Source organism: Peromyscus eremicus, chromosome 19, assembly GCF_949786415.1.
Source record: "Peromyscus eremicus chromosome 19, PerEre_H2_v1, whole genome shotgun sequence".
Classification (NCBI taxonomy): Eukaryota; Metazoa; Chordata; class Mammalia; order Rodentia; family Cricetidae; genus Peromyscus; species Peromyscus eremicus.
Genome location: NC_081435.1, coordinates 39,528,803 through 39,540,455, shown reverse-complemented (window position 1 = coordinate 39,540,455; position 11,653 = coordinate 39,528,803).

Below are 11,653 nucleotides of genomic sequence, written 5' to 3'. Positions count from 1 at the left end.
TTAAGAGAAGGGAGAGAGGGTTATTTTGAAGTTTAACTTTTCATACAACTATACACTTAGAAGATATGACAGGATAGGTGGAACTAAGTTGCATGCGGGAGTTAATCAAGGGGACCACTATGCTGACACCTATGGCTTAATGGACAAGACTCATGATGCGAAGTCACCACAGAATTATCCTCTTCTGGTACATTAAAAACATGCTTGAATACAACTCAAAATCAAAATACCATCTTCATCATGAGTCTTCCCCAAGCAGTAAGTTAATCCAGTGAGTGGCAATTGCCAATGTGTCTCTTTTCCTTATTATTTTTAATGAGTGTGTATGCTGTGAGAATGTGCGTATTTGTACTTTTGCACATGTGTGAGCTAACATATACATGAATGTACACATGCATGCTTAGTGCATATTTATTTATGTATGTGAAGGCCTGAAATAGATGACAACATCCTCAATTACTCCTCCACACTACTCCCTGAGACAGGGTCTCTCAATCAAACCTGATATGGCTAGCCTGCTCTGGTGATCTAGCTCTGCTTTCTGGGGCTTGAATTACAAGTAGGCTGCCACATCCACTTTAGCTTCTAAGAGTTCTCTCATCTTCTCATGATCATCATATGCAGGAGGATGAACCCAGCAGCCATTTTCTCAGCCTTATGGCATGAGTGATTTATGATAGTTAAGAATTTGTATAATTCTTGGCACATTTCTATTTTACAAACCATTGAGTGTATACCACTGAGCATAATTACTTTTAATCATTTAATAAGCAATAATATGATAAATGATAAAATTGACATAATTATTCATTTTCAGAAGTAAACTAACTTGTTTTAATTATTACCATTAGTAAACAAAAAATTAACTTTCTGCCCATCTCAATGGTTGGAATAAACAGAGTACAAAACTAAATTTTTGAGAGACTCCATTATAATTGTTTAAAGGAATTTCCTAGCACAGAATGAGAAGATGCTGAGAGATAGCTCAGACTCAACTGTCAAAAGCAAGAGAATAATCCAGTCCTCAACAACATATGCTGACGGCATTTTGGCAGCAAAAGGAATGTGTACATCTGAGGCAGGAATATTGGAAGGGAGAAGTCAAGTTAAATGGTGAAGAGCCAGAAGGCCTGATTTTCTAATCAAAGCTTCTCTTCCTCAGCCCGTGTTTCCTTGGCTTCAAGTGTTTGGGCATGAGAGCTAGCCAAAGAACAAACTCCACTTAAAAGAGCATGATGAGGACTAGAATCCCTCAGGCCCATGATAAAAGACAGTTCTCCAGGACATCAGAACTAGAAGTCATGGGAGGAAGTGTGCCCTGGAGGGGACTGGCAAAGGCATTATTTTTATGTCTTTTAACCTGTACCTGTTTAACCTTTCCATCTTTACAATGACATTCGTAAATTATTTCCACTTGTAAGAGATGATGCCATGTTGAAAATTTTAGGAAATAGGTGATGAAGTACACTACATTTTTTTTCTTATAAACAAAATCACAAATAGGACCTACCTTTAATATGAGAAGTAGAAAGATAAAAGAGGTACTACTGGATATCTCAGATTTAAAACATTTATTGTAGGCAGGAGTTTCTCTCCTGTCTGCCTGTTCCCAAATACCCTGCAGCCGCTTCCCAAATAATTGACTCAGAGACTTAATATTACTTACAAATGCCTGGAAAGTAGCTCAGGCTTATTACTGACTAGCTCTTACACTTAAAATAACCCATAATTCTTATCTATGTTTAGCCACATGGCTTGGTACCTTTTCTCAGTGCAATATTCCCATCTTTGTTCCTCTGTGTCTGGCTGGTGACTCTTGACTCTGCCCTTTCACTTCCCAGAATCCTCACAGTCTGGTCACCCTGCCTAAACTTCCTGGCCAATCAGTGTTTTATTAAACCAATTTGAATGACAAACCTTTACAGTGTATAAGACAATTATCCTATAGCAACTTATCAAGGAAAAATAGGTTTATCTCAGTTCAGTTCAGATACTAAATGATTCTTGGGTGTCTCAGCATGGCATTAGTGAGAAAACAAAGCCTGAGTTTTTATCATGAAAACTGTTGAGTATGAACAATGAAATATGAACTGTAAATGAGCAGACTGGAAAAGAGACGCTGGTGAAAGAGCACAATGTAGAGTGGCAAACACCATTTCTGGGGCCTGCACAGAGCCACAGCACCACACAGTCCATTATATTCCTTGTGTAGTAGAAGTAAGACATGGAAGGCCACATTTCCCTGATTTACCAAGGATGCTTCCACCACCTGCCACACCCCAAGCTTTCAAGTTATAGAAATGTGGCAATATGTGGAACAAGGTTCTTTTCATATTGGCTTCACCTTGAATACAGTCTTACATATAGCAGGAACATGCTAAATAAAAGCTACACCCATAGCTCCCATACCTTCATAGCAGAGCTGCTCACCTTTCAGATATAGAGGAGGAAAACAATTGGGAAGATAACTGAATCACCACAAATGCAGCAAGTGAAAAAGAAAAGGAATGAAGAAAAGAGTGCATTGGATAGATGAAGAGTTCAGTTTGGAAGAAAAAGCAAAAAAGTTCCTGAAGGTGTTTGTGCTAGAGAAATATTAATAACATATAAAAGGCAAGAAAAAAAAAGGAAAACAGAAAAGGGATTGAGGAGTCAAAGAAAGAGAGTTAGTCTAAAAATTCCCCAATTTCAAAACTAACAAATAAAATGCCAGCAGAAGAATAGAGAATAGACATGATCTGAAATTCAATTACGGAAATAAAAGGGAGGCTGGATATAATTACTGTGACCACAGAAGGAAAACCAGAGATTTTAGAAATGCCTGCCCTTAGCACTTTCAGAGCCTGGGCTCATAGTGCATGATACATTTGAAGCTTTAAGTATATTTTCAGCTGATATGCTAATTTAAATTGTCTTCATTTTCTATGTCTTGCCTGAAAATACAGCTTGATTAAAAAAAAAAAGTCATGTAACACAAGTTTTGAGCATGGAATTTGTGGACATCCCAACAATCCATGTCAGAATGTGTCAATGAACAAAGACCAAATCTTAGCCGCCAAGTCTCAGCCATTACTCATCACCTTTATCTCTCACTCTAGCTCTGTACCACAATATGAAAGATTCAAATATACATGTGTCCTTTCAAACTCTGTCTATGTTTCCTGCAAGCATCTGTTAGTCATTTCATAGACTTAACAGAATTCTCCCAGGATTTGATTGATTTTCTTATGTGTGTGGGATTTTGCTTGTATGTACTATCTGTGCACCATGTGTATGATTTGCCCATAGTATCCAGAAGAAGGCATCTTATTCCACCTGGAGCTGGAGTTACAGATGATTGTAAGACTCCATGTGGGTGCTGGGGATTGAACCTGAGCCCTCTGACTGAAAAGCTACTGCTTCTAATTGCTGAGTAATCTTTCCAGCTCCAGTTCAGTATGTTTTGAGAAATTAAATTTATAGTAAAAGTTCACTACAAAACTTGGAAATATGCTTGAAATCAATGGTTGGGGAATTCAGGATCTCAGTTGTAATAGTATGCTCTCAAAGGAAAATAACTTTCAAGACAGCCATAGCCACTTGGCTTCACACTGCAACTAGAAGGGACATCACAAGGCAATCTTCAGCACAATGCCCAAAGCAGACTTCTTGCTTAGGCTTAATATTAGTATAAATTAAAGAAACTAGGCAGAGTAATATCATCATAGCATATGCTATGGTTTATAGAGTATATTTCACTGTTGTGGGATAAAATACATTCAGGAAGTGAATTTCTCTAAAAGAAAGAATCCCTTGCAGTTGGCTCTTTAAATTACAAATTATGCTTCAACAAAATTTGTTAGGGCATGATTGACACACAGAAATACCATGTACTTCAAGGATAGGCATCAAAGCAGAAAGAGGTAAGCATGAGACAGAAAAGTGAAGCTCCTTTCAGCCTTTCCCAGGGCAACATCAAAAAACAAAGGACAAACAACAGTGAATACAAAGTTCTGAGAGAAAGTATGACCCAAGGACGTCCTGTTCAGCAACAATGCTATGAAGTATGAAAACAAAAGAGATAGCAATGTTGGAGATGCAAGTTCTAAGAAAGGAACAAGTTCTAAATTTACCCAGAAGATGAAAGGAAAAGCTATGATGAAAAAAAATGAGAGAAATATTCGATATCTAAGTATACACATTATTTGGATGGTGCATTGTTTCAGACAATTTTAACACTGATGTTTCCTTCAAGTACGGAGATGACTGACTAACACTCTTAAGGGACAAAAAGCATGCAGAATACAAAACCATTTGAGCATTCCTCTAGACAGGAACATAAAGAAATAGAAATTACTTGACAACATGTTTGGGTGGTATTGGATCATATTAAACATGGAAAAGGATTTCCAATTCATTTTCCTTTAAACAATGAAAAGTAGCATCATAATTTAAAATAAATTCAGACATTATGGTGATTATGCAAACTCCACAAGCAAGTATGTTTTCATGAACATCTTAATGGTAAAGTTCAAAGCAATTGAGCAGGGGGTGAGAAACAATTTAAGAGATAGAGATCGGGCTGAGGTCCAGGAGATGAAGAGCTTAGCTTAATTTGCATGACTTAATTGGGAAAGGAAAGTCCTTAAGCAAATGTGTTGAATGAGAACATAGCTAAATGTGGATCACTGGTACCACGTGCCTCTTATTTTCTGTGAAATTCTATAGGCTTAAAACATTCACAATTAAATATGTTAAAAATACAAAGCCTATAGAATGTATTTGCTCTCTTGACAATGTAAAACTTTTGAACATTTTAAGTGTGCAATGTGTGAAGTTATTCAAATGAAGCTTCTCTATTAAGGAAACAAATAGAAAGAGCACCATGGTCCAAAGTTCTCCACAGTGATGTCTAACAAAGAAACAGAAATCATGTTAAAAATTGTGTTGCCATTGATATACCTTTATTTGAAATGTCTTGATAATAACACAAACTGTTTATAAGAAACACAATTTCAAATGTAAGAATAACTATAATAATTTTGTTTGGGGACCAGAAATAGAACATTTATATATTTAATAAAATGCTTGTTTTATGTAAAACATGAATGCATTTATACTGTCCTTATGCTAGCTTCATAAATTTAGAATGAGTTTAGTAATGAAACAGCCATCTGTGTCCAAGGCTTCATTAAATCTGAGGAAGAAAACTAAGACAAGGAGAGCATATAAGAATGCTAGAAGTAGCCCATATGCAGAAAGAAGCCCTGAGGCTCTGTTTAGAGGAAATAGATGTCTGCTATCTCTTAAAAAAATAAGGGAGGTATGGCTATACCCATCTATAGTCCTATCATAGGAGGCAGAGACAAGAGTACCATGAGTTTGAGGAAGCCTGTGTTACACAGTAAGAACCTCTCTCAAGAAACCAATAAAGATCAAGTTATCTATATCAGCGGCCTAGTCTCAAACATCCTTCCCTCTATTATCATTATCTCATTTGACCTATGAATGCCAACCCATTTGTTTTTCTCTCTCTCTCTCTCTCCATACATACATATATATATATATATATATATATATATATATATATATATATATATATATATGTATGAGAATTTCAAACACACAATGTATTTTGATTATATCAACTTCCCATTCTCCATCTAACTCTTCTCATCTGCCACATCACATTGCTGTGGATATTGCTCTGTTTAAGGTGAATGTGTTGCTCTCACTGGTTAATAAATAATGTGCTGATTGGCCAGTAGCCAGGCAGGAAGAATAGGGGAACAAAGAGAGAAGAGAACTCTGGGAACAGGAAGGCAGAGTCAGGAGTTGCCAGCCAGACACAGAGGAAGCAAGATGTAAAAGTACTGGTAAGCCACAAGCCACGTGGCAACTTATAGATCAATAGAAATGGAAAATAAATAGAAATCAATTTATATAAGTAATATAAATTCCTGTGTGTTTACTTGGGTCATAGAGGCTGCAGGAGCTGGGTGGACACAGGAAAACTCCAGCTACATCACACTCCCAATTTTGTCATCTTTTCAGAGTCCACTGAGTCCTTGCACTGTTAGGGTGTAGGATCATGCACTGGATCAACCTATCAAGGGCTACTTCCTTAGAGAAAATTGAGTTGCCTTACCCAGAAGACATCAATTGCCAGTGCTCTTCATTTAGGGCTGGGTTTTTGTGAGGACGTCTCCCATCTCTGTTAGATTTTTGACTGGCTCAACCTTGTGTAGTTTTATATACCTACAGCCATAATGTGTTCATGAGTTTAATGACCCCATCATGTCCAGAAGACACTGCTTTTTAGTAGTCCTCCACAAATTCTAGTTGTTACAACTCTCTGCCCCCCTGAGCCATGTGTAGAGAAGATATGATATAGATGTCTCCCTTGGTTTTGATGTAAAATTTTCCCATAAGCTGATGTATTTGAACACTTGGTCCCCAGTTTTTGGTATGACCTTTGAGCAATTGGGTCTGGCTGGATATCCATGGGACTTTTAAAATTCATAGCTTGCATGAGCTTTGTGTCCCATTTGTACTTCTTGATTCTGTGAGATGTAAAGAAACCTCCTTCTGTCTGGCACCAAGCTCATCCTAGTTGCCAGGTTTTCTAAAACATGATGGACTTTAGCACCTTGAATTATGAGCCAAAATAAATCTTTCTTCCCATTTGTTGTTTCACACCAGGTATTTGGTCACAAGTATAGGAAAGGAACTATTATACCAATCAAGCTGCTGTTTTGAGTGTGAACATAAGAGACAAGTCAGTTTCTTGTCCAAGTCTATAACAAACATTAGAATTCACAAACCATATGATGAAAGGAAAACAGTGCTGCAAAGTTTAGACTGATAATGTGTGAGATGGGCTACATATTCTGCCAAATAATGTATATTACTAGGACATTTTAGTATTGCCCTTTATCCATCAGCTATAGAAACAAGTGAGAGAAATCTTCGAATAACCAAGAAAACCCAGTCTAATATCCATTAAATATTATTTAAAATAACCTACTAGATAGTAAAATTTAACTTATGAAGACAATAAAATCAATCACTGGTATTGAAGAACTACTCTATCAAGTCCTGGAATCACACTGTTGGCTCACTTACAGGTTTTGATTTTCTGTAGTCAGGGAATATTCCATCTATCTATCTATCTATCTATCTATCTATCTATCTATCTATCATCTATCTATTGATCTATCTATCTATCTATCTATCATCTATCTATTTCCTTGTCCCTCCTCCATGTGTGTGCACGTGTACAATTAATTCTTTGGTATCTTAAAAAAATTATGACTCATGAAAGACTTTGTACTAAACTAATAGAACTCCTAAAACTGTTAAAAAAAAAAACTTCTCACTTATGTGAGACAGAGGAGAAGAAAAGAGGAGGGGAGAGAGGGAGAGAATAAGATAGAGAGTGAAAAACAGAATGAAAGGGAGGAGAGAAAGGTAGGGGAGATTATGAAAAGGTAAGAATTAATGAGCTATGTTAAGCTGTCAGTGTTACTTATTATGATCAGAAAGAGGAATGTAAGACACTGGCAAGTATTACAATTTACTCACAACTTTAGATTAACATGAGGAATTATTTGATTACAGACTACATTTCAAGATTTTAAATAAAAGAGAATAATTCATGTTCTTTAAATTTTTTAAAAAACTTTAGTATAAAAATGAACAGGACTATTTCACTCAAATAAAAGAAAAATGTATTTTTCAAGTAGTCACCTTATTATCAAATAATTAGAAAACAGAAGATGTATGTATAAATGTGGTACACATTACTGGTTCCATTTACTATTGTAATAATGCATTTTGCATCATTGCATATTGTGTTTCTATGTGCATGTATGATAGTAAAGTATCTTATTTTTTTCATGTTGACTGAATTTGTAAGTTTCCTTTAGACAATTTAATTATAAATGTGAGATGTGAGAGAGTACAGATTTAAATTTTCATACTGGAATATATATAGCCATTAGAATTCATTTAACCATTGTATTGGTTTGAATATTTTCCTCTGCATTCTGGGCATAGTGGAATTGAGGACAGGTATATTTCCTATTTGTTTCCTTTTCCCCTTGTACTATCAGTAATTGTACATGCATTGGCTCAGTGGAAAAAGAGACATGATGATGTAGATCTTTGAAAGCTCATGGGAAGCTGATACACAACTACAGAAATGCTTAAGTTCTATTAGCCTAATTACAGCTTAAATTGTTATGTACTACTCACAGAGACACACAGACATAGACAAAGAGACACACATGTATCTTGTTGGAGATATGCATATACACAGCCAAGGGTCTCTCAGAACAATATGCTTTCCATTGTGAAATCTTATACTATTCCAGGGAAAACACGCACAAGTAAATCCTGGAGCTGAAACTATAGACAGAATGTTGGAATTAAAGGTATCAACATTCAATTTTCATATAGTTGTGCTGAGGAATAATTCAGTACACTGTGAACATGTATTCTCTTATTGGTCAATAAAAAGCTGACAGGCAGGTAGCTGGGCAGGAAGTTTAGCGGGAAGCCAAACTGGGAATAATGGGAAGAAAAAGGGCGGAATCAGAGAGACACCAGCCGACAAGCAGAGGGAGCAAGACATGTTAGAGGACACCTAAAGCCACAAGCTATGTGTCAAAATGTAGTTTAATAGAAATGGGTTAATTTAAGTTGCAAGAGCTAATTAGTAATAAGCTTGAGCTATAGGCTGAGCATTTGTAACTAATATAAGTCTCTGTGTGGTAATTTGGAAGTGGCTCCGGGGACAGGAAAACTCCACCTACATAATTGGTCTAAGCAGTAAAGCTTTCTAGAAACATCACTGAATACCATTATGCCTAGCTTCATGTAGGGAGAAAGAGGCCATCCAATGGAATGTTAATTTCTTTCCCATACAGTGGGAAAATATTATACCCTTAATGATATCCAGTTCTCAATAATTAAATGCAGTGGGCAAAAGAACACAAAGTAAAAGGTGGAGACAATGATTACAGAAAAATAATTCTCATTATTAATGCTTCCTTCAAAGTCCCACCGTACGTGTTTACTCTCACTTCTCTGCATGAAAAACCATTCAGTAAAATTTAAGAAGAGCTCCACTTAAGGTCTTGCTGTTTTTTCCCCCTCTTCCATTAATAAGATATTGCTCAGTTCCAAGTTCAAGGAATGAATCTTCCAGCATTCACTTGGTAGAAATGAATATGCAAGCCTGGGAGCCAATAGTTAGTTTCTCACAGTGCTATTGTGTTATGCTCAGCAACTGGCTCCCCAGGGAACAAAGTCTCTGACTGTGTCATTTACCAATTTTCATGGTATAATTACTCCCACCATGAAGAGTTTACAACACCAACATGATGATGTCACTGAACACCAAGTTGGAACAATCTGAACCATCACCTCACACAGCCTCTGTGAACCAGCTCAGTGGCAAAGGAGGTTTATTGTTCAACCTGCCTTTTATCAGAAACTTCGATGCTACCTTAATTCAGTCTGCTTACTCAGATGTTTATTTTTAATGGTTTTGATGTCACATCCCAAAGAGAGGGGGATTAATTATTTTTCTTCATCAAGTATCTAAGTATAAGTGGACCACTTGAGTTTTTGTCTACAATTCTGTGATTAGAACAGTAACTAAACCTCTTAAAGACTAAGGAAAGGAAAGTGATAAAGCTTAATTTAGTGGCTGTATGAAGATATTTCCACATGCATAATATGTCACATTCTGCAGTTTCCAGTCAAATAATCTAGGTCCTAAAAAAATCATTTGGCTACTTTAAAGATAAATGCAGGCATTTCTCAGTCAAAAGCTTTGCTAAACAAAATGATTAAATTATTTATTAACCTCGAGTATTTGTACCAAGAGCATTTGAATGCATTTTCTCTTTGAAGGCTTCAACAAGAAGGACTATAAATAGATAGTAATCTCATAATAAATGCAGTTGAAGGGAATTAATTCCCCAAAAGTTTTATATAGAAAAAAACAGCACAAAATGTCAGTTACATATGATAATAGGACAATCACTAGCTATTTAAATTGGTTATATATGTTTACTATGAACACAAAAATATAGAAGTGATTTTAAAATTAGCAGGAAGCTGCTTTGATAAGGCATATATAAATTAGGCAAATGAAATGTATCATTTGTAAAGCTTATTTATAGTCACATATAATTACACTGGGTTTCAAATGTTATTTATAACCACAATGATTCCCCTTGTTATGATAGGATTTGACATATAATTAATATTTTTTCCTGCAAAATGATGGCTACCATTAGAAAGTTTGTATTTTGATGGCTGCATAAACAAGACTGGAACTATGGCCCTGTCTATGGGCTTATTAACATGAAGAGGAAATCTTTTGTAGTGTTCCACTCTAAACAAAGAGCCACAGGCAACTAATAACAGCTGGATGAAGGAGAACTAGCCTTTCCCAGGGATGAGTACTTTTATTGGTATCCAATATAATGTAAGACCATGTACACACTGACAGCATGTTGTATTTATATATTTGTGCACACACACACACACACACACACACACACACACACGCATATACCACAACAATAACCAAAGAGGGGGGAAAGAGGCTAATGACTTGAGTGAAGGAGACATGGGAGGGGTTTGAAGGAGGGTACCTGGGAAGGACTAGAGGAAAAAGAAGGAGAAGGAAAAAAGATGCGATTATATTTCAATTTACACCTTATTTTTTATCTAAAAGAAAATTATCTTCTTTAAAACTAAAATGTGACACAAGAGATGATGGAGAAAACAATTTCACAAACTGGTTAGTTTTTTTCTTACATCTATAGATAATTGTAACACTAAGTGGATAGTCAAGTAAGCCAAAGAAAGCAAAGACACAAATTTAAATTAGTGACACAATCAGGCTGTTCTATTGACTTTTTCCTCCATGATCTCTGGTAATAGTATAATTGCAGAATTTCGGGTAGCGCAAATTAAAGCACTATAAAACCTTTTTAAAATGTGGTAAACAGAGTCTGCAAGGGTCAACACAGTCAACTTGATAGGTCCTAGAGTCACCTAATAGACAAATTTTGGACAAGTCTGGACAAAGTTTCTAGATTGGATTAGTTTAAGTAGAAAGGTCCACCATAAACCTAAGTAATGCCATTCCATGGTTTGGGATTCTTGACTGATGGAAAAGGAGACAGCGTGCTGAGCACACCATTCATCTCTTGTTGCTTTCTGATTGTGGATGCAACGTGACCAGCTGCCTCCTGTTCATGTTACCATGCCATTCCCACCATAACAGATTATATGTTCAAATGGACCATGGACCAAAAATAAACATAAATAAATAAATAAAACCTCCTATAATGGTTAATATTGTTGTGCCTTGTGATAAAAATATCTCTTGTTATGAGAGACTGGTACTTTTGCTAGACCTCAAAGCCAGTGTTTATAATACAACTTGAAGTCACTTAAAACTGAAGCCTGATATCCGACTGTGCACTCAGCCTGTTTGCTTAAGCTTATTTTAAAAGAGCAATGTAACCATCAGCCTGACTTGCACTGGGTGTCCTATGTAATCAACTTTTAGAACCTAAGCTAATGCATACCTGTAATCTTAAATTATGTCTTCCTCTCCATATCTCTCTCTCTCTCTCTCTCTCTCTCT